The following is a 25445-nucleotide window of genomic DNA, read 5'->3' as shown; positions in this document are numbered from 1 at the left end:
TTTTAGCAAAAATTTAAGGGAAAAAAAAAACCCACAATATCAAATACATCACAAGTGTTTTGTTACAGGGAAAAATAGGAAAAATAAAAGCAATTATGCAGTTTCCAAGATGTTTCAGAACCACGTAAAAACTCTCTTCGCTAATATTACCTTTCAGAACACTAATGCCCTTTCCAGTTATTAATCTCTTACATGTTCTCCGTATCATTAAGCTTTTTCTTCCAATGAAGTCTCTTCTCTGTCTACAAACACGTCAGTGTTTCCATCCTCTGGTATTACCCCGGCCATCTTGATCTAATCGACGAATGTGTAAAGAAAAAGGATAATGTACACTCATACCCACGCATGTTGGAGGCATCATTCTGTGATGTGCTAAACATGTATGCTAATACAGCGTTTTTTATTGGTAGATTTTTCAATTTAGTACATGCTCAGTTTTTATACAATGATACTGACATTTTTATAGACAGGTGGAAATAATGACTTGGTAAATTCTAGGACCCTATTTTCGGACTTCTTATTCAGTATAGGAATTATAGGCACATACATTATGTAATTGGCATAATTCCACTCATTAAAATGTAATAAAACAAAGCACAGAAAGATTTTCTAAGTAATATTTTATATCATTATATCAAGAATGAGGAAAGTTACTGTCAGAACAGGCTCAAAATATAGTGATTGTAACATAATAGGAATGTTTCATTTTCCCAAGTAAAAGGCTCTTACGTGAGTGGTCTAGGTTGGCGGGGTGGACCTACTGTCTCTTCTATATAACATTCAAGTTTGTTTCATCCATCACCATTTCCTGGTAATACAAGGGGCAAAGAGCAGAAAAAGAGAACGCGAAATTTCTTTCAAGCAAGTTCCATGTTAATAACATATGTCACTTCTGCTCCCACTCTTTCTCCATCAAGTTAGCCACACAACTGAATCCAGCTTCAGGGGAAGCATGTAAATCCTATCTCGATGACCATATATTATCCTAACACAGAGAGAGTTCATCTTTGAAAGGAAGAAGACAGTAAGTTGATGAAAGTGATATTTGGCTTTCTCTGAAATATTCATTTTACTTAGAAACTTTCACTTTTAGAGCTTAGAAAACATGTATGTGTCTATGTGTGTCTATGTGTTTATCATAGACATGATACCAAATTAAGTAAATAGAAAAATACAGTAATTTTCATTTTTATTTCTACCTAATACTTTAGGTAGATATCTTCGACAGTGTTCTCTGGCAACTGGTTTCGACAAAGAGATTTGAAAGGAGAAGATTTACTGGGGTACCATAACAAACTGTAACAGAGGCACAAGAGAGAAAAACTTGGGCAGAAAGAGAATTGGATCTATGAGGCAGTGCCGTACACATCTCAATCACAAAGGAAGCTTTGAACCTAAAATGGTTCCTCCATAGTAATCTTAGGGTCAGCTGGTGGTGTGGTAGTTAAAAACGCTGGATTCCCAAATAGCTGACCGTGGTTCAAATGCCAGACCTGGTGCCCGGCTCTCTCACTTTCTCTCTCTCTCTCTATCTCTTTCTGCTGTGTTCACATGCCCTGTATGTAGCAAAAAATAATAAATTTCACTAAATAATTGTTTTTTTAAAAAGAGCAGTTTTACATGAGATAGGAGACTGCATTTGTGTACCCTACAACAACCAATGGATGTAGTAACTCCTCAGGAAGGGGTAGAAGCATGGTCATATAAGTGCCTTCCGATAAAGATCATTTCTATAAAGGGCCTCAGCACAGAGCCTTGGCCCTCAACTTTCCTAAGAGCTGGACTAATGAGTATGTAGGTCTGTGTACTGGTTTTCTATTGCAATATAATAGCTTACATAGCCCACCCCATAGCCCAGTGACCAAGAGTGGTTCAAATCCCAGCCCTGGCAGACTGAAACACACCAGCTATGTGTGGATACAGGGACAAAATCTGGACAGGATTGAAAGATGGAGAAGGGATTGCAGAACAACTGTGCCCCATTTGGGAGTGCTTCTTCCATCTCTCTCTCTTTCTCTCTCTCTCTTTGGCAAGTGTAAATGATCTCTGGAAATACAACAAAAAATGTATTCACTCTCTTAATAACTTATTAACTTAGTAAAGAAAGAACTTACTGACTTAAACAACCTATTAAAGGGGCCAGCAAGTGATGAGGTGGGTAAAGCACTGAACATCCATATGGCCAACCACGCTTCAAGTCCCAGACCAGGCAACTTGAAAAATCATGCTGGGTGCTTGTGCATGTGTGCGCAAAATCCAAGGAAGAGAACTAAGGAGAAGGGAGGAGAGGATTACAACATGGTCATTTCCCCGGAGGGTGATTTCTCACTTTCCCATTCAATGTCTGCCTCTGTCTTCTCTCTCTCCAGAGAGTACACAAGCGCCTATGGCAAAAACCGAAATTAAAAAATATATATATCCCATTAATTATCTTGTAACTGTGTAGATCAGAAATAACAGGAAATACAGGTTGGCTCAGCTGAGTTCTCTGCTGAAGGTCTCGCAAGGCCAAAATGAAAGTTGAATGGGCTGGGTTCTTTTCTGGAGGTTCCAGAAAAAAATCCACTGCCAAGTATAATACTTTCAAACTGTTGGAAAAAATCAGGTATTTGGGATTATAAAATAACAATTCGTATTTCATTGCCTATTAGGGACCATACTCGGATACAAAAATCATGCACATTCTTTTCCACTTGGCCTTCTCCATCTTTAAGCCAACAATGCTGCATCAAATTCCATGCAAGTTCTTTAATCTCTGCATCTGCAAACAGCCAGGGAAAAGTATCTGCTTTCAAAAGGCTCCTGTGATTAGGTTGGGTCCACCCAGATAATCTCCATATATCAAATCAACTGATTTGTAATGTTAATTACATCAGCAAAATCTCTTTCATTACATAATGTAATTTATTCATGGACTTAACACCATGGGGCCATCTTAAAATTCTGCCTACCACAATCCTGAAGGGATTGACTGGCAGTTACACCAAAATATCCACCCAGTGAAGGCAATAAATATTTATAGTGATAACCACCTGGCTGGAATATGCTATTTGCTACCTAGGGAGATCTATGGCAATATATTTTCATATAAATTATTTTCCTCCCCAACTCACAAACAGTTCTAATTCTGTTAAATTTAATTACTTTCCTTTCTTCCTTATTTGTATATAGTACTTATTAAATGATAACACTAAAATATATGTTATTACATAATTAATATTTTTCGTTAAATATATACTTATTTATCATAAACGAATAAACATGCCAGATCATAGGTGTAAAGCTCATTAAATTGCTCTGTTTTATTTATAATGTGTTATTCCTTGTTTCATTCTTTTGCGTTTGTTGTATGTGACTTTCATTTGTTCCCCAAATTAAATAAGGTAAAAGCTGCAGGACCAAGTACCAACAACCCCCCACTTCACACCATTTGAAGCTGTTCAGATGGATGCTGAGAGCCCCAGCAGTCTTCAAGTCATATGGCCAGATGCTGAGATCCTCCACCCCTATTAAGCCATGCACCTGGCAGTAAACGTCCCTATCCCTCCCATACAAAGATAGCTCCAATCTTCCCACCTGTACCAACCTACATACAGGGGCTGCCATAACCAAGCAAAGAGTCAGACACAGGGACAGGCATATCCTTCACATCCAGGGAGTACACAAAATGGGCAAATGAACACTAGCCAATCCTCAGGACCCTATTCCCCAAATGGCACTCCATCCCTCATAAGAGGGATGCAACTCATTCAACTTAGAAGACATCACCTAATTTCAGCTGATACTTCCACTGGGTCACCTCAGCTGGAGGGAATCTCTGCACTCTACAGAGGGTCCAAGAACTTAAGCAACCAACCTACAGGGCAGTCATTGCTATTGGAAAGATGAAATTCATCCCCTCCACAGAAAGATAGCAAAAAAAAAAAAAAAGCTAATGATGCATCTCAAAAAAACAGAAAATCAAAAAGGAAAACCCAAAAGTAATAGAAGTAATAAAGATCAGAGCAGAAAGAAATTAGAGAATATAAGTATTACAGAAAATCAAAAAATAGCTGACTTTTCAGAAGATCAACAAAATTGACAAAACAGTAGTTAGAGTAAAAAAAATAGGAAAAAAACCCACAATTTTTAATATCACAAAGGCCTTACAATATACCAAATGGAAAAAATTCAATTTTTTTCTTAAATCTTAAGTAAAATCAGAAACAAATATGGTACATTACAACAGATCACTGGACTTTAATACGAGAGACTGTATGCCAACAAGCTGGAAAACCTAGAGAAGATGGAATGTCTTCTGGACACATGTAATGAACCTAGATTAATCCAGGAAGAAATAGAAAGTCTCAACAGACCAATTCTAACTAACAAGATTGATTTGGCAAGTAGTTTCTGGTCAAAGCAAAGCACAGGTCTTGATGACTTCACTGCAGAATTCCACAAATTACTATACAAAATAATTTATTTCAATCCTTCTCAAACTATTCCAAAAGGATCCAAATAGAGAACCATTCCTGACACATTTTACAAGGCCACCATTACTAAAAGCAGAGAAGGACACAATTAAAAAAAGACAACTACAAATCGATATCCCTAGTGAGTAAAGACACAAAAATCCTCAACAAAATACTGCCAAGTCAAATTCAATAACACATCAAGAAGATTACACACAATGACTAAGGACTCATTCCAGCAGTGGGAGGATTAAACTTCTCAGTCAAAATATGTAGACTGGTTGAATGGATTAAAAAACCCAGGAACCTTCTAAATCAGGAGTCCCAACCTATTTGACCCCAGGGACCAGTTTCATGAGAGACTTTTTCTGCAGATCCAGGGAATAGGGATGGTTTGGATGATTTAAGTACATTACATTTATTGTGAGCTTTATTTTTATCATTCCATCGTAATATATAACAAATAAGTATGCAGTATTTGCCACCATTCCTCAGCACTTGCATTACTGCCTCAGCTCCACCTCAGAGTATTAAATCTATTGTTTTCTTTTTTAACAGGTTTTTGCTATAGGGCATATGTGCTCACCAGAAAGACAGAGAGAGAAAGAGAGACAGAAAGTGATAAATCATCCCCCACCCCCAGAGGGAATGCCTATGCCGCAATCCCTTTTCCTCCAGTATCGTCTCGGGATCTTGGGCACGCACACACACGTGCTCAGTGTGAGTTGAAGCCACTGGGTCCGGGACTCGAACCGTGGTCGGCTACATAGGAGTCCAGCAACATAGCCATTATACCAACTGATGGTCCCTAGGTATTAAATCTTCATAAGGAGCACACTATCTAGGTTTCTCACATTCATAGTTCACAAAAAAAAATTGTGCTTCTATGAGAATCTAATGTCACTACTGATCTGACAGTAATGAACAGTGGGGAATGGCTGTAAATTAGGATGAAGCTGCTCATTCACCCACTAATCACCTCCTGCTATGCAGCCCAGTTACTAACAGGTTACCCAGGGGATGAGGACCCATACTCCATAACCTGCTTACAAGAAATACACCTCAGCAGTAAAGACACACACAATTTTACAAGTTTGGAAACAGTCATTCCATGCAAGTAGGAAACTACCTCTGAACAAAGAAGATCAGGAAGAGCTATCTTAATATTAGACAAAATATATTCCAGACATGACATAAGCAAAACAATAAATGTTATAAATCACATGAACAGGTAGAAAGACAAAATTCATATGATCCTATCACCCAATGAAGCAAAAGCATCTGATAAAATACAGCGTGCTTTCAAGATTAAGAATCTGAACAAAATAAGTATAGAAAGTTATTTTGTTTGTTTGTTGTTTATTTATTATAATTTGCCAGAGAGCACATGTGTTCACTGGAAAGAGAACGAGAGAGAAGGAAAGTGAGGAAATGATCTTTCCCTCCATTTCTCCCTCTTTTTGGGACTTGGAATACATGTGCACATGCCCAGCATGTTTCTCCAGCTGCTGAGTCTGGGATTCAAAACATGTAGCCAATCAAGTGGGATCTAAACACCGCCATCAACAGCACTGGCTCATCCAGGTTCATTTCTTGAGAGGTTTTTGCGCTCACCTGACAGACAGAGACAGAGAAACAGAAAGCGAGAAATCACCCCCCAGGGGGGATGGCCACGCCACAATTCCTTCTCCTCCATTCTCCTCTCAGGATCTTGGGCACACACACACGCACCCGGTGTGAGTTTTAAGCCACCAGGTCTAGGATGCAAACCGTGGTCGACTACATGGCAATCCAGCAACATAGCCATTAAGCTAACTGCTGGTCCCCAGGTTCATTTCTTAACACCATAAAGGCCATATATGACAAATCACAGCCAACACCACACTAAATGGGAAAAGCTCATTTTTTTTTTAAACTGCAACAAGGATGTCTACCTTTCCCACTACTACTCAGCATACTACTGGAAATCCTACCCAATACATTTAGACAAGTGAATGAAATCAGAGGTATACGCATTGGAAAAGAAGTTAAATTATCTCTATTCACATATGATATGATCACATACATAGTAAAATCTAAAAGAGCAAGCAAAAAACTCTTACATGTAATGAATGAATTCATTAAAATTCCATCATACAAAACCAACATACAAAATTTGGAGCATTTTTGTACATTAACAATCAATGGAATGATACAGAAATGAAGAAAGCAATCATTTATAATATTACAAAAATAAATAAAATACCTTGGAATAAGACCAAGGAGATGAGAAATGTCTACCACAAAACGTATTTTAAAATGAAGAAAAGATACTTAAAAAATTAAAATGGAAAGACATCCCTTGTTAATGGATTGAAAAAATCTATTTAGTTTAAATGTTCATACTACCTGAAGTGATTTTCAAATTCAATATGATTTTGATCAGATATCAGTGACAGTCTTCACAGACACTTAAAAAAAACAGATAATTTGTTTAGAATCACAAAAGACCCTTTATCACCAAAGCAATATTTTGTAAAAGCATAAACTTAAAGGCATCACACTGACTGACTTAAAAATATGTAACAAAGATTTAATAACTAAAACTGCATGGTACTGACTGGCTCAAAAACAAATACATAAACCAATAGAAAAGAAGAGAGATTCTAGAAACTTTCAACAAAGGTCTCCTCACAATCCAGAGGAGAAAAGAGAAACTTAACAACAAATGGTGCTAGGGGAAACCAGGTATTCATCTGCTGAAAACTGAGACTAGACCCTTGTGTGTCAACATTCATCAAAATTAGTTTAAGCTAGATTTAAGGCTAAAATATCAATTCTAAAGCCATAAAACTATTACACTTGAGGAAAATATACGGGAAACATTTCAAGATACTGGAGCTACAAGTATTATTTAAATAAGAACTCCAAAGAATAGACAACAAGATCAAAAACAGACAAGTGGAGTTACATCAAACTACAAAATTTCTACATAGTGAAGGAAATAATAAATTCAGCAAAGAGACAAGTCACAGAATGGGCAAAAATATTCTTCAACTATACATCTAACAAGGGATTTGTAATGACTACATATAAAAAACCCAAACTGTTCAATTGCAAAAATCCTAATTATCCAATTAAATAAGAAGAAATATATCTGAATAAAGTCTCAAAAGACATACAAATTTCTATAAAACATATGGAAAAAATGATCACTATCTCTTATGAGAAAATGCACATCATGTGCATTTGCATCCCCACCTGATACATACCGAATAACCTCATTGTTTAGCAGAAACAATTACCTGGTTCGGGGCTCAAATCACCATCAATCACATGGGAGTCCAGCACCTTAACCACCATGTCACCTGCTGGCCCCTCCATCTCTACTCTTAACTGTTATTAAATATTTGAGCAATAGGCATATATAAATATCAAATGTCAGAGAATGTGTGTTCAAAAGAAATACATTACAGAAGATTACGAGTAGAAGTTCAATAAATGTAAATTATCTCAAGTGTCTTCTCTCTCATTATCTGATAGAGCATGTGCTTTTACTTATTATTTGGTAATGGAATAAAATTTCCTGCCACCTTGAACATTTTAAAAGGAAATGAATGTCCATTGAGAATGCCTGGGCAGGTTGGAAGCCCTAAAGTAGGGCAGGAGAGGCTATTACCTGTTTTCTGACATCACATACAGAGGAGACAAGATGTACCATGTCTTTATTTGATTCAGCTTAAACCCTCGCAACCCTTCTCTCCATGCCAAACCAGCTCTTATGGAGAGCCCTACCAAAGCCATTCATCATGGAAACTGAAAGACTAGAAGATATAGACACATAGAAAATGATTATGAATACTAAAGACAGTGTGGGGAGATGTTGGGACAAAGAGGAGAATATGAAGAAGAAAATTAAGGAGAAAACTAGAGAGGCAGGACATTCGTGGGACACAGAGACGGATTCTTGACTATGATGGTATCCTGAAATGGACTGGCCTGAAGAAGGTTCATGTTCTGTAAATTCACTTTAAAAGCTAAGGGATGTATACTAAATGAATGCATAAATTAAAAAAAAAAAAAAACGCCACTTCTCAAAAACATGGAGTCTTTTTTTCCTCATAAATGAGGGGGAAAAAAATGTTGGACACAACTTTCTATATTATGCACCAAAATCAATTATCCTAAAATATCCATTCTGAAATATGTATATGGGAGTGTATTAAATAATATAATCATTATTCAACTCATTAGCTAGGCAAACACCATAGCTTCTACATAGGAAAATGTCCTTAATTTTAGTGATGCATATTAAAATATGTAGGGATGTATTTTCATGTCTTCAATTGTTAAAATCCTTTATCAAAAATATATTTTAAGCACTGTGACAATCGTGTAGTCTAAAGAAAGGTATGTAGAAGTTTACTATAGTACTCCCTTGACTCTCTAGATTCAAAATGTATCACAAAGTGAATTTAAAATTAATACCCGTCCTTATATAATCACTTTGAACTCTCATAAAACGCAATCAGTGGAAAGAAAAATGCCCAAGGTAGCAAGAGTATTCTCTATCCCAGGGCTTTACATTTATTTTTTAACAATCTTGGTAAATCTTTTTCTAACTGGTAGTTTCTTGTTAACCTTTAAATATAGCAAGATCATTTTTCTAGTCCAGATACCCGAAATAACTCCCCTAATTTGTCATTTTGATTTTTCTTCATGTTTATCCTAATTATTCACTCCCCATACACATTTTTGATAATAGTCGTCAATGTGCTAGTGTACTTTTTTGGGGACAGAGCAGTGGGTTAGGCATATCGTCATTGCTTCTTGCCCACTTATGTGGTAAGTTGAATGGAAAATATTTTAGTTATTATTGTCTCAAGCATTATGAAGGAAAAAAAAAGAGTTGAGACAAGTCTGAAATCTTAAGAACCATATAATCTTTTTGGAAAAAAAAAAAAAACAAAGAGAATGCACATAAAAACTTTCTTTAAATGTTTTTGCCACATGGTAGTGTGTTCATTGAAGAAAGACAGAGAGAGGGAAAGTGAAGAATCTCCTCCCATGGGGAATGGCCATGCCATAGTCCATTCTCCAGTCTCCTCTCAGATCTTGGGGACACAAACCTGGCATGATTTTCTAGGGGCTGGGTCTGGGACTTGAACTGATGTAGGTCATGTGAACCACCAGTTGGCCCACACATAAAACCTATTAATGATATCATGTGATTTGTAAACCTATCAATTTGGATATGCATCAGTATCCTTTTAACTATAAGAAAAGTTACCATAATAATTACAAAGAAATCTAGTAACTGGCATATATCTTGGATTCAATTGTATTAGTATGTCCCATGATATATGGAGAAAGAAAAATTGCAGCAATTTTCCAAGGAGATCCCAGTCATTCCACTGAAGTTTACTCTAAAGTAATATCATCATTTTAAAAACATGCATCAAAGTTCATAGATTTCAGCAAACTTTCTTCGAACACAAATAACAACGTGTCTTGAATGGCAAAGGAAATTTTCCCTTTTTAAATTTTACTCTCCTTGTAAGCACAATGGAAGGAATTCACACTTGGCCACCACCATCAAAAGGGAGGAGGAGGAGGGAACCCTCTTTGGAAAAAAAAAAAAAATCAATTAGTGTCTTGAAGTCTTCACAAGCAAATTCAGTAACATACACACCAATCCACTGAAAAATAAAGATTTCAAATTTAGAGATTCCACCTGGTCAACATTCTCTAATAATGACTCCATAAATATAAGAATATCTTTGCATCAATTTTTCTCCCTCTTGGCTCTTTTTTCTCAATACAAAGTGACTTCTTTGTAAGATTTCGTATGTCAACCACAGCCTGCTCTATTACACAAAGATGCCTGGTTACTTGAAAGACTTTGATACATCTATGCTATTCCCTGTATGCTGACATATGTCTACTTGCAGCAGAGAAGAAACTTCAAGGATGAGCTCCACTCATTTCAGTAATTGGTATTCCAGCCTGCTAGTTCAGATGGATTATTGTTAGTGTGATAGGCAGCTAACATTAATGTCAAATTAACATAAACTATAAGGATGACAGTATGCTAGAATTTGCATAATTTTCATCAGAATCTAAAGGCTTTAGAAATTGATTCTCAAGGACTAATAAAGACATATTAGTTTACTTACTATAACATTTGGGGGGATGTTATTTAAAATGTCACATTCTAATTTTAAGTCAGTGATCTGCAACTTAGGATAATGGACAATACAATAATTTCACATGGAAGTTAAATAATGTATGTGAATATACAAACCCCTAAAGTTACTCATCAGTCTATGGACAAAAAAGCACCAATTTTTTTTTCTATGTTTTTGTATAATACTATTCAATGCAACCCCTTGCTAATTTCATTCTATTGTTTATTGCATACATTCTCAGTTTTCTTTTTTTCTTTTTTTTCTTTTTTTGGAGAGGTTTTTGCCACAGGGCGCATGCGCTCGCCAGACAGAGAGAGACACAGAGAGACAGAAAGTGAGAAATCATCCCCCCCAGGGGAGATGGCCACACCGCAATCCCTTCTCCTCCTTTTTCCTTTCAGGATCTTGGGCACGCACGCACATGTGCCCAGCGTGAGTTTAAGCCCCTGGGTCCGGGACTTGAACCGTGGTTGGCTAAATGGGAGTCCAGAGACAAAGCCATTACGTTAACTGCTGGCCCCTCTCAGGTGTCTTAATGCCATTTGTTTAGTGATTCCAAGTATGATGTTAATGTCTCTACTTCAACATCTTCAAAAAATGTGTCATATTTGTGATCTCTTGCCTAGAAATAAAACTTTCCAAGACAGCTAAAAATGTTTATATTTCTTTCATCTTTGTTCTGTTAAGACACAGAAACACATGGAGAAGACATATGTTATACAACCCTAGCATTTGCCTGTTCTTCACCTATTTGGTATCGAAGGTGTTCCTCTAAATAGATTATCACCAACTGACTGTGAAGTTGAAATATGAGCTTCTCGAAGCACAGAAACTTGTTCCTCCTTATGTGTCCTGCCAGCTCAAGTTCTGCATTCTCTGAGACTTCTATTTAATATCTCCTCTGCTAACCCAACCAGAAGGTTATCAGACTACCTACCACTTTTCTAGGCACCACTATACCTAAACACAAAAGCAAAGCTCATTTGTGTACAAACCACATTTTTCTCTATTTTTATAGAGATTTTTGCTATAAGGTGCATGCACTCACGAAGGAGACAAAGAGAGAAAGCAACAAATCAACCCCCAAGTAGAATGGCCACACCACAATCCCTCTTCCTCCATCTCCTCTTGCACACAAGAGATTTTGGCCATGCACACAAATGTACCGGTATGAGTTTCAAGCCACCATGTCTAGGCCTCAAGCTACAGTTGAACACATGGGAGTTTAGCACCTTAACCACCAAGAAATCTGCTGGGCCTGCTCTTGCCTTTCTTAAACAGTTTCTTTCAAGCCCCTGAAAGCACAATCATTGTTGCTTGGAATTAGAATTTCATATCCCATATCCTCAATGTATTAACACTATTACTAATACGTGTTTGAGTGTCTTCAATTGAATATCTGCAATAGGACCAAGACAGCACTGGCTTTCTCTGAAGGAAGGGATAAGCAAAAACTTATATGAGTTTTAGACAAGTTCCCTGAATTAAGAACTCCTTAATCAGTACTGAAAACATAAACACATATAGAGATTATATTAATGGCAATAATTTGGTTTCAAATAATTATTAGTACTATAACAACCTAAAGTTATATAGTGCTAGCTAATCAGACTTTCAAGACAACTTCTTTGACTCTGAAGAAAAAGCATCTATTTCTAGTTCCAGCTCTCCAGTGTGATCACTGTGCATCCCTGGCCAATCATACATATTGTTGTAATCCTTCATTGTTAAAATTGAACGGAAGTATGTATACTGTCAACTTTCAAAATTATTGGAGATATCTGGCAAGAATCACATTCCACTCCTGATTCTGAAATCACTTACACCTATGCCTTTTTGAATGTGAGAAGAAAATGTTTAATTCACTGAACTCAGAGACAGTGCAGAGTCTCATGTACCAGAAAGTACCAGCAAAGGCATCCTTTCTGAAAGTGAGAGGTTCCCACTCTAAGGCAAAGATTACAGTTCTTGTTTGTAGCAGTTGTGTTGCACACAATAATGCAAAAATAAGGTAACCACAGTTGGGTTATACTGTAAACAAAATGCTGTATTAAATATTTTGGCACTGGGACCAGCAGGTGGTATGGTGGTTAAGGTGCTGGACACTCCCATGTGGCCATCCATGGTTTGAATTCCAGACCTGGTTGGTGGCTCACTTTCTCACTTTCTGTCTCTCTCTCTCTCTCTCTCTCTCTGTCTCTCTCTCTCTCTCTCTGTTGCGTGTGTGTGTGTCTGGTCAAATTAAAATAAATGAATAAATAAAATTAATTAAATAATTCTTTAAAAAAAATTATGGTACTAAGACATACAGAAGATGAGGCCAAAAAGAGACACGTGAAGGCTATAAATTTTATCAAGAAGCTACATAAAGGCAGAGTAAAACTCATAATACTGTCAAGTGAAAATGGAGAAGATAAAGATGGAAAATGAAGATTTGCTAATTTCTAAACTTTTTTTTACAGATCAATTTTTGCAATAGGGCATTTGTGCTTGCCAGAGAGACAGAAAGCAAGAAATCATCCCCCCGGGGGGATGGCCATGCCACAATCCCTCTTCCTCCATTTTCTTACCAGGATCTTGGGCATGCGTGCATACATGCTTGGCATGAGTTTTAAGTCACCAGGTCTGGGACTCAAACTGTGCTTGACTAAACGGGAGTCCAGTGACGTAACCATTATGCCATCTGCTTGTCCTGATGATTTCCTAACTTTTCATTTGTTCATAGTAAGAAACTAATAGGAAATGTCTGAAGAACTAAGGGATAAGTTATAAAGTTTTAATTATAAAAGTTTTTAGCAAAGTAAAAATGCAAATATTCTTTAACATCAGAGCTACACATAGGAACAAAGAAAATGATGTATATTGAGTGATTTTAAACATTTTAAAAGGATGGGGGCCAGTACATGATATAGTGGTTAAGTCGTGGGACTCTCACATGGCTGACCATGGTTCAAGTTCTGGACCTGGTGGCTTGAAATCCCCCTGAGCACATGGGGGTGTGCCCAAGATCCCAGGAGGAAAAGAAGAAAGGGACTGTCGTACAGCCATCCCCCTAGACGGTGATTTCTCACTTTTCCTCTCATTATCTCTGTATCTCTCTCCAGCAAGTGCATGTGCCCTAAGGCAAAAACATCTTAAAAATGTATGCATAAGACATGTTAATGGCAGAGGGTGAGAAGTAGGGGGAAAATTATTTATTCACAAGAAATGGAAAATTATTTGTCAATGATAACATGTAGGATTAAGCCAATATACAGTGTATTCTCAATAGGAAATCACATTTTGTATACTGTGATGATGTTCAGTAAAAGACTGTAAAAGTAATCAAACTTTTTGTCATATTTGCTTCAGTTTTATTTTATTATATTTCCTACTTTTTAATAAAACATGAAATAGTCAAAAAGAAAGACATGTTAAAAGGAAATAGAACACATAAAAATAATACAACACCAATAAATGTTAACAGGGTTAACTCATTTTAAAAAGTATCTTCACTTTAAATTAAGCAAAACAGACTTAAGAGTTAAAGCAGAGACACACATAAAACATGACCTGTTGAATAGGTTATTACAATCAGCAAATGTGTGAGCAGCCTGGTCTAAGAGGGAATGAAACTGTTCAAAATACAGAAAGGTTATTGTGATCCCAACTTTTAAGTACACAAATCAGACTGAGAAAACAGAAATAGGTCAAAGGGACATATATTCTATGCTGTTTTCAAAAATGGACAAATAGAACAATGGAAAAAGAATTTCTCATAAGGCAAAATCAAATGGTAAACAATGGATTAAGGTGAAAAGACATTTGCAGGACCAGCAGTTAGCGTAATGGCTATGTCGCTGGACTCCCATGTAGTTGACCGTGGTTTGAGTCCCAGACCTGGTGGCTTAAAACTCACCCAGGCGTGTGTGTGTGCATGCACAAGATCCTGAACGGAGAATGGAGAAGGGATTGCGGTGTGGCCATCCCCTCTGGGGGGTGATTTCTCTCTTTCTGTCTCTCTGTCTTTCTCTGTCTGTCTGGTGAGCACACATGCCCTATAGCAAAAACCTCTCAAAAAAAAAAAAAGAAAAAGAAAAAGAAAAAGACATTTGCAAGGTGCAGAATCACAGCCTAGTCAAGGAATATTTATAACCTCTAGAACAACCATTCTTGCAAAACCTAGATTTCAGAATTGCTAATGATGGCTATGTGTCTGTCATTCTTTTCAATTGAGGAATCCAAAGCAGTTAATCTTTGTTACATGCTAGGTATTTGGGTTGGAGATAGTAGGGCAGATAGTTTGTCTCTTGCATTTACAGTGCTTTAGATTATGGGGTACAAACATCAGCACTCAGACCTAACTGGAGGTCAGGGGCTCTATAAAGACTCTGAGTGTGATGATGTGATATATTAAGAATTTGATGGTTTTGAAGAGGTGATCATTTTTTGCAGATGGAAGGATGTGGTAGATGATAACAAAAGGAAGCATAATTTTTCATCCTTCCCTATTCCCATGCCTTTTGAATTTGACTTTGCAGCTCTCCCGTAAAAATAGAGTTTATTTCTTAACCCGTAAATTCCAGCTGGACTTGACACTGACATTTACCAGTATCATGCGGTGGTGTGCCCGTTGCAAGCAGAGGCCAGAGGAGGCATGGCATGTGCTCATTCTCTTTTTCTTTACGTTCTGTCTGCCGCATAAAAAGGTGCTTATACTCACATCTTGGCAGGCGACACACCTAGCTGAGTGCTGTCCCAGCTGAGGCCCCAGACATGTGAAGGACATTGACAGCTGACTGGTAGCTCAGGACAGATGTACAGGGGAGCCCCGAAGAAATGATCTCAGACCAGCAGAACTGGGCTACTGAGCCACAGAAGAGTGAGAAAACCAAATGATGGGTGTTGTTTACCCCAGATGTTTAATGGCTATTACTCAGCACAATTCTATAAGAAATTATTATTATCAGGTATTTCCATGTGGTCTGTTCAGTATAGTGATAATAAATAAGCAGGCTCCATGGTCTTACAGAACTTGTCTGTCTCCTTCCTCTCCAAGTCACTTTCTTCCATGGTGGCTATGTCACCAAACTTCTCCGGAGTCCACGTTTTATGTCAGATGACTGTTCTTGTTTTTCACAACAATGAGGACAGCCGTAGCATCTACCGGGTAGGGTTAGTTTGAGATTTAAATGACTCATTATAAAGCAGCTAGAAGAGTAGTTGACACATGATAAGTGCTTAAAAAATTCTAGATGTTATTCTCTTGCTCTTCGAAAATATAAGAAGTGTTATCAAATGTTAGAAGCTTTCTGTATAATTATAAATAATCTTAAACAGAGTTTCACATTAAAATAATATGACCTAAGCCACATGAGAGGAGTTGGGCCTATAAATGAATGAAAAATCAGGCTCCATGGAGCGCTGTAATTTTCTCAGAGATAAAGTTATACCCTATCGCTTAGCATATGTGCTGCCAGATTGTAGGTGCTTACTAAATATTTGTTGGGGGTGATCCCGTGCATAGCAACAGCACAAGGACTTTCATTCTTGCTGCCATTATCTTCCAGTTGAAGATATAATTAATGTAAGCTAAAAATTATCTTTAATTAAATAACCACATTACCTGAGACACAGTGGCCACTCTCTAAGCATTTGTTGAATTGACTATGAAATCAAATAGAAAAACACACAAAGGTCATGGAAATTAGGTAATTAGCTTTTGCGAGGTGAGTAGGGCAAACTGAATTATTCAACAGTTTCCGTATTTTTAAATAATTGTTAATACATCATTTGTCAAATGTCAGCAAGAAAAGGCCATTTATATACATTCATAAATAATACTAACAAGTAATCTCAATCTGCCAATTTGAAGATTAGGTAATAAAACTAAAAAATATCTTTTAGGGGAACCAGCAGTTAGCGTAATGGCTATGTCTGTCGCTGGACTCCCACGTAGTCGACCACGGTTCGCGGCCTGGACCGGGTGGCTTAAAACCCACGCTGGGCGCGTGTGCGTGCATGCCCAAGATCCCCCGAGAGGAGAATGGAGGAGAAGGGATTGCAGCGTGGCCATCCCCTCTGGGGGGTGATTTCTCACTGTCTCTCTGTCTCTCTCTGTCTGTCTGGCGAGCGCATGCACCCTATAGTGAAAAACCTCTACAAAAAAAAAAAAAAATCCTTCTTCCACTTCCTTCTCTGGATTTTGGGAGTACATGTACACACACACACCCAGCATGATTTTTAACCTGCCAGGTCCAGGACTCAAAGTAAGGTTGGCCATGTGGGAACTTAGTGCCTTAACCACCATATCACCTGCTGGCCCCAGCAATGATGTTTTTAATATTGTGTAATATTTTGTGAGCATAATTCTCAATGATAGAATTTTTCGTTTTCTTATTGCTTTTTGAGAGGTTATTCTTTGTTTGCTTGTATTTTTTTCTTTAATTTTAGACATATGTGAGTTTTATCACTGAAGTGAATTAAAATGCACTTTAATCTGATGACGGTTACAATTTTAGAGAACATCTGTTTCTTGTGAGAGATTGATGGAAATTATATTGTGACCACTGTATATTAGTTACTTTTACTTTCTTTAAAGAGTCATTTCACAGTGAAGATCTACGCATATTGTGTTTTATGTATATGTTTTCTGGTGTTATAATTGTGTTTGTTCTTAACAATCTAAGAAGAACATATTTGTAGAAGTTCTTTGTAAATGGCAAGGCTTTATAGTCAGAATAGCTGAAAGAAAGAAACAAACAAAATTATTCATTTTTATGTGTATTTAAAACACTTCAAAGTTGTGAATTTACTTTTTCTTTTTTTTTCTTTTTTTGAGAGAGAGATTTTTGCTATAGTGCTTATGTACTCGCCAGAGAGATAGAGCAAGAAAGAAAGAAAGAAACCTTCCTGTAAGCAGAATAGCCCACTGCAATCCCTTCTCCTCCATTCTCTTCTCAGGATTTGAGGCATGTATTCATATGCACCTGGTGTGAGTTTCAAGCCTCCAGGTCAGGGATTCAAACCGCAGTCCACCATGTGGGAGTCCAGCATCTTAACATTACACCACCTGCTGGCCCCCAAAGTTATGAATGTAAACAGAACAAATGACTTTTAAAATGTCCCATTATAGTCTACAGTATACCCATTCAATTCCTCCTTCCTTATGAGTTTGTGTTTTTGCATATGTGTGTGTGTGTGTGTACACGCAGGTGTGTCTGTACACGCAGGTGTGTCTGTACACAATGATGTAGTGTTTTAGACAGGTTCTTCCTGTGTCTCAATCCCTTTGACTTGACCTTCCAAATAGCTGAGACACAGGTATATGCCACCATGCTGGGATTTTCTGAGTGGGCCGGGCATCATAGTGAGCCTCAGCCTCTGAGCAGGAGCATGCACGCACGGCATGCTACTGCAGGTGGGCCTATTCCTTCCTTCACAGAAATGACGATTCTGTTCCCAGCATCATTTAATGTGCTGATTTTTAAAATTGTATTTTCCTAGTTACTTTTATTGTAATTAGGAGTACTCATTTAAGAAAGTTTGGCCCAATTAGGTGAAAACATAATTTACTCCCATAATATTCTTTAAAGGCAGTAACTCAGGTAGTGTCAACTTCTGTAATTCCATTTTTTTTTCTTCTTTTTCCTCCAGAGACCACATGCACTCTCTGCATGACAGAGAGACAGGAGCAAGAAAGCTAGAAAGCACCCTCCATGGGGCATGATCACATCACAATCCTTTCTCCTCAATGTCTCTCTCCTCTTGGGATTTAAGGCATACGTGCGCAAGTGCCCAAAACGCTTCCCAAACCACAGATATTGGACTGGAATACAACATTGGACCCTGTGAGATCCAGCCCCTTCAACCACCAGGCCCTAGGCTGGCTATTTCTGTAATTCTTTCTTAGTGAAAATTAAGCTTTGATGTCACAAGTTAAACAATTAACCAGTTACCATAAAGCATTGAGCATAAGGTCAAAACCACTTGCTCAAATGTCTGAGTGGAAAGAATTTCTATTCTCACTGATGAGGTGGTGCTGTTATTCCAGACCGAGTCTGAATACCCCCAGACTTATGTGTAAGTAACAAAAACACTGGTTTGGAGTTATCATTTCTCTTTACTCACAAACATACTCAAGTTGTATCTGATAGAATTAGGTCCCATAGTAGTAACAACAAAATCAACAAGAAAATAAAAACTATATGCTTCCGAAAATGTCAGAACAGATAGGTAGGGGAAAACGGGAAAAACAAAAGTGAAAGGAAAAAAAAGCCTCAGGACTAAAAGAAAATGGGACAGATGTTACCTGTTGTGAAATACAAGAAAATCAAGGCAGTAGAAGAAAATTTAAACTTTCACAATGATGCAGAAATCATTTTTACAGTGTGAAATACCTTACATGAGCTTCCCAAATGCCTACAAAAATAAAAAGGGAGAAAGGAAATAGAGGCATCATCAAAAATTAAAACAGAACTCTGAATTTTGCACAAAAGGCAGTAATAGGTGAATTTTTTATTTTTTAAGAGAGATTTTTTCCTACAGGGCACATGTGCTCACCAGAGAGACAGAAAGTGAGAAATCACCCCCCCTCCCAGGAGAGATCGCTACACTATAATCCCTTCTTCTCCATTCTCGTCTCAGGAATTTGGGCTTGCACGCACATGTACCCAGCATGTTTTCTTTTTTAATTTTTTTTAAATTTTATGCATTCAATCACTATACATCATTCAGCTTGTAGAGAGAATTTACCCAACATAAAATATACCTCAGACTAGTCCAGTTGAGCATACTAAATATGATATCATCAACAGGAAATAAACCATTCCTGTGTCCCACAAAGGTCTTACTTCTCAGGACCAGCAGTTAGCATAATGGCTATGTCTCTGGACTCCCATGTAATCGACCACGGTTTGCGTCCCGGACCAGGTGGCTTAAAACTCACGCCGGGCGCATGTGCGTGCGTGCCCATGATCCTGAGAAGAGAACGGAGGAGAAGGGACTGCGGTGTGGCCATCCCCCTGGGGGGTGATTTCTTGCTTTGCTTTCTGTCTCTGTCTGTCTGGCAAGTGCACGCATCCTATAGCAAAAACCTCTTCCAAAAAAAAAAAATTATCTGCAAACCAATTTAGAAATAATCGTTTCTGCCTTGAGATTCTAGGATAAGCAGGGAATATCTTCTTAGAAGAAAAGTCACCTTAAGAGTGTTCAAAATTTGTTACCGTAAACTTCTGAAACTTTTGAAGAGGTTATGTTACTGGTATGGTAATAAAATAGGCATATAATTTTTTTTTTTTTTTGGAGAGGTTTTCACTATAGGGGGTGTGCTCTCGCTAGACAGACAGACAGATGTATTTAAAACACTTCAAAGTTGTGAATTTACTTTTTCTTTTTTTTTCTTTTTTTGAGAGAGAGATTTTTGCTATAGTGCTTATGTACTCGCCAGAGAGATAGAGCAAGAAAGAAAGAAAGAAACCTTCCTGTAAGCAGAATAGCCCACTGCAATCCCTTCTCCTCCATTCTCTTCTCAGGATTTGAGGCATGTATTCATATGCACCTGGTGTGAGTTTCAAGCCTCCAGGTCAGGGATTCAAACCGCAGTCCACCATGTGGGAGTCCAGCATCTTAACATTACACCACCTGCTGGCCCCCAAAGTTATGAATGTAAACAGAACAAATGACTTTTAAAATGTCCCATTATAGTCTACAGTATACCCATTCAATTCCTCCTTCCTTATGAGTTTGTGTTTTTGCATATGTGTGTGTGTGTGTGTACACGCAGGTGTGTCTGTACACGCAGGTGTGTCTGTACACAATGATGTAGTGTTTTAGACAGGTTCTTCCTGTGTCTCAATCCCTTTGACTTGACCTTCCAAATAGCTGAGACACAGGTATATGCCACCATGCTGGGATTTTCTGAGTGGGCCGGGCATCATAGTGAGCCTCAGCCTCTGAGCAGGAGCATGCACGCACGGCATGCTACTGCAGGTGGGCCTATTCCTTCCTTCACAGAAATGACGATTCTGTTCCCAGCATCATTTAATGTGCTGATTTTTAAAATTGTATTTTCCTAGTTACTTTTATTGTAATTAGGAGTACTCATTTAAGAAAGTTTGGCCCAATTAGGTGAAAACATAATTTACTCCCATAATATTCTTTAAAGGCAGTAACTCAGGTAGTGTCAACTTCTGTAATTCCATTTTTTTTTCTTCTTTTTCCTCCAGAGACCACATGCACTCTCTGCATGACAGAGAGACAGGAGCAAGAAAGCTAGAAAGCACCCTCCATGGGGCATGATCACATCACAATCCTTTCTCCTCAATGTCTCTCTCCTCTTGGGATTTAAGGCATACGTGCGCAAGTGCCCAAAACGCTTCCCAAACCACAGATATTGGACTGGAATACAACATTGGACCCTGTGAGATCCAGCCCCTTCAACCACCAGGCCCTAGGCTGGCTATTTCTGTAATTCTTTCTTAGTGAAAATTAAGCTTTGATGTCACAAGTTAAACAATTAACCAGTTACCATAAAGCATTGAGCATAAGGTCAAAACCACTTGCTCAAATGTCTGAGTGGAAAGAATTTCTATTCTCACTGATGAGGTGGTGCTGTTATTCCAGACCGAGTCTGAATACCCCCAGACTTATGTGTAAGTAACAAAAACACTGGTTTGGAGTTATCATTTCTCTTTACTCACAAACATACTCAAGTTGTATCTGATAGAATTAGGTCCCATAGTAGTAACAACAAAATCAACAAGAAAATAAAAACTATATGCTTCCGAAAATGTCAGAACAGATAGGTAGGGGAAAACGGGAAAAACAAAAGTGAAAGGAAAAAAAAGCCTCAGGACTAAAAGAAAATGGGACAGATGTTACCTGTTGTGAAATACAAGAAAATCAAGGCAGTAGAAGAAAATTTAAACTTTCACAATGATGCAGAAATCATTTTTACAGTGTGAAATACCTTACATGAGCTTCCCAAATGCCTACAAAAATAAAAAGGGAGAAAGGAAATAGAGGCATCATCAAAAATTAAAACAGAACTCTGAATTTTGCACAAAAGGCAGTAATAGGTGAATTTTTTATTTTTTAAGAGAGATTTTTTCCTACAGGGCACATGTGCTCACCAGAGAGACAGAAAGTGAGAAATCACCCCCCCTCCCAGGAGAGATCGCTACACTATAATCCCTTCTTCTCCATTCTCGTCTCAGGAATTTGGGCTTGCACGCACATGTACCCAGCATGTTTTCTTTTTTAATTTTTTTTAAATTTTATGCATTCAATCACTATACATCATTCAGCTTGTAGAGAGAATTTACCCAACATAAAATATACCTCAGACTAGTCCAGTTGAGCATACTAAATATGATATCATCAACAGGAAATAAACCATTCCTGTGTCCCACAAAGGTCTTACTTCTCAGGACCAGCAGTTAGCATAATGGCTATGTCTCTGGACTCCCATGTAATCGACCACGGTTTGCGTCCCGGACCAGGTGGCTTAAAACTCACGCCGGGCGCATGTGCGTGCGTGCCCATGATCCTGAGAAGAGAACGGAGGAGAAGGGACTGCGGTGTGGCCATCCCCCTGGGGGGTGATTTCTTGCTTTGCTTTCTGTCTCTGTCTGTCTGGCAAGTGCACGCATCCTATAGCAAAAACCTCTTCCAAAAAAAAAAAAAGGTCTTACTTCTCTCTTTTTCTCACTATTTTCCTCCTCCATACTCTTCCCCTCTCCTACCCTCCTTCCACATTCTCTCCAGTGAACATAGCTCTTTTCAATGCTTTTATGTCCTCCAGTCTTTCAGTGTCTACCATAGAGTTCAGACAGTCAGTACATGCTTAAGTGGAGATACACAATGTCTTTCACAGCCTAACTTTCTTAAAAAAAAAAAAAAAAAAAAAAACAAAACATCTTCCATTCTCACCCCCTTTCTATGGTCTTGGTTTTTGTTTTGCTTCGTTTTGTTCTATTTTGTTTTATGGTGAAGGAGTATTCCATAGTGAATATATGCCACACTTTTTCAGTCCATTCATCTGTTCATGGACATTTGGATTGGTTCCATGTCTTAGCAATTGTGAATAATGCTGCAAGAAACATAGATGTACAAGCACTTTTTTGACTGAGCGTTCTCCTTTAGGTAGATACCCAGGAGTGGACTTGCTGGATCATATGGTAGTACTACTTATAGATCTTTGAGGAAACTCCACATTGTTTTCCACAGTGGCTGAACCAATTTACATTCCCACCAACAGTGTAGGAGAGTTCCCCTTTCACCACAACTCTGCCAACACTTATCATTCTTTGTATTTTTAATCTTCATCATTCTGATTATGGTTAGGTGGTATCTCATTGTGGTTTTAACCTGCATCTTCCTTACGATGAGAGATGTTGAATATTTTTTTTATATGCTTTTTGGCTGTTCATGAGTCTTCCTTATAGAGTTTTTTGTTCAGCTCATTTTCCCATCTTTTAATTAGGTTAATCATTTTTATTCAGGTAAGCCATTTGATCTTCCTGTGTATTCTGCTTATTAGTCCCTTATCCAAGGCATAGTTTACAAAAATATTTTCCCATTCTGAGAGTTGTCAATTCACATTAATTACAGTGTTTTTTGCTGTGCTGAAACTTCTTAATCTGATGTAATCCCACTTGTCTATTTTGGGAATTATTGCCTGTGTTTTAGGAGACTTATTAAAAAATCTTTGCTTACCCCAATGTCTCCCAGAGTTTCCTCAGTGTTTTCCACCAGTAGTTTTATAGTTTGAGGTCTTAGGTTTGATCTTTGATCCATTTCAAGTTGATTTTTGTTAGTGGTGAAAGATGAGGGTTCATTTTCATCTTTCCACAAGTGGATACCCAGTTTTCCCAGCACCATTTGCTAAAGAGGTTTTCCTTTTCTCATTGGATTGACTGATACCCTTTGTAAAAAATCAGTTGGTTCTATGTTTTGGGGTCTATTTCCGGAGTCTCTCTTTTGTTCCATTGGCCCACCAGTCTCTTTTTGTGCCATCATGCTGTTTTGATTATCACAGCTTTATAATATATTTTGGAGTCAGAGAGTGAGATCCTGGCATAAATTTTAAGCTGCCAGGTCAGGGACTTGAACTTCAGTCGACTACTTGCGGGTTCAGAAACGTAATCATTATGCCATCTGCTGGGCCCAATAGGTGAATATTTTTAAGAGGACAATAAACAACTTTTCTATGTGTCTCAAAATTTCTGAAAGAATTGCAACTGAAAGTTTCAGTCATTCAAATTGAAATAATTCTGTTGAATATTTTCATGGTCAGTATCTGCCTAAATAAAGTCAATTAGATTGTCTTATTTGTGAATTAATAGTATTCAACACAGAAAAATGAGCCCATAAACTAAAGCAAATAGGGAAGGTAAGTGACTTTATGAGTAAATAAAGTTTAATGAGCACTATGTCTTTATCAAATAGTTCCTCTCACATTTCAAATTTTGATGCAGAATTAAGATGTGTAAAGACAACTGTGTCCTGAAACTGCATTATTAAATGTAACTATTTACTCAAGACTGAATTCTTAAATATGAATAATGCTGTAAGTGAATTTAAAATATCAATAAATCTGTTCTTTTTGTCGTGTTTACAAAACATAATTTAGTTTTGTAAACTAAATTAATCTTACTTTTTTTTAGTCAATTGTCAACTCACATAGCAAACAAATAATTTTAGTCATTGAAGTAAAGTATTATTGCTAAAGTGATTTTTTTTCAAGTTGTATTTGCCTACCGGCTACAAAACTCAAGAATGTGCAAAGAAATCTGTGTATTGATTCTATCTTGGTTTTATATTTGCAATAAAAGATCCAAATTCAAAAAATTCAAAGTTGGTCAAATGTTGGGCAATTATAGCACTCAAATGCATTAAGCAAAATTGTACCTGGAAACACTTTAACCATTTTTTTGTATCCTAGTCTTATTTCATTTAATCAACCAAAAGAAAAAAAAAAGGTCAAAAAGGTTAGTGCTATCAGGTATCATAACGTACATTACATGTCATTAAATAAAATTAATTTTAATGTTGTTTTAATATTGTTTAAATATCAGGAATATAGTTCATGAAAATAGAAAAATATATTCTCTTTTATTTACAGAACAATCTTTTCCAAAAGACAACGTAAGTTAAAAGCTTTAATTCTAAGGTCTCAAAAATGTGCTAGCATGTATCCTTGAAAAGTTGTCATATACAGTAGTCTGTAAATGACAAGTTAGTTGACATGGAAAATAGTGCTACTGATGCAGAAATAATTGTTTTGAGTTGTTTTGAATGTTGAGAAGTCAAAGGACAAAGAGGGCAACATATTAAAATAATTTTTAAAAAATCTAACAAAGGTGGACAGATACTTTTAGAAGTCAGTGAATAGAAAGTATTTACGTCATTTGACTATTAGAAATTCTATACAATATCTGAAATTAATAACTAGAAGAACTAAATTTGTGACCTCTAAAATTCTGAATTTCACATTATATGAGAACCCTAGCCATGATTCACAGAGGAATGTGTCTTGTTTATAGAGTAGCTTATTTGACACTCACACTTTAATCTCATATATCAGTATCAGGGAAAAAAATGGATATCATCCTTATATTTAACACTTCAAACTCTATTTACTACTCCAAAAATAGATGTATGCAAAATATCTAAGTTATTCTCAAGAATTACTGGACAAAATTGAAAAGAAAAAAACTGTTCTGAATAAAACAGACAATCTAGGAGCTAGATTGTCACACAGTGTTAAAATACCATGCTCTGTGATGTTGACCCACAAGAAAAGTTTCCAGGTTTGTGCTCAGAGATCTCTCTAAATACAGCA

At 37.3% G+C, this 25445-nt stretch overlaps 1 pseudogene; it reads right to left on the bottom strand.

Annotated features, from left to right (window-relative positions):
* Positions 1-207: 207 nt before the first annotated feature.
* The window catches only part of LOC114008707 (synaptonemal complex central element protein 2 pseudogene), a 26597-nt pseudogene continuing 1359 nt past the window's right edge, over positions 208-25445 (bottom strand).

The sequence above is a fragment of the Tupaia chinensis genome, unplaced genomic scaffold (genome assembly GCF_000334495.1).
Source record: "Tupaia chinensis unplaced genomic scaffold, TupChi_1.0 Scaffold000370_1, whole genome shotgun sequence".
NCBI classification, from domain to species: Eukaryota; Metazoa; Chordata; class Mammalia; order Scandentia; family Tupaiidae; genus Tupaia; species Tupaia belangeri.
Note: the sequence above shows the minus strand (reverse complement) of the source record. Positions and strands in the feature narration are given on the sequence as shown.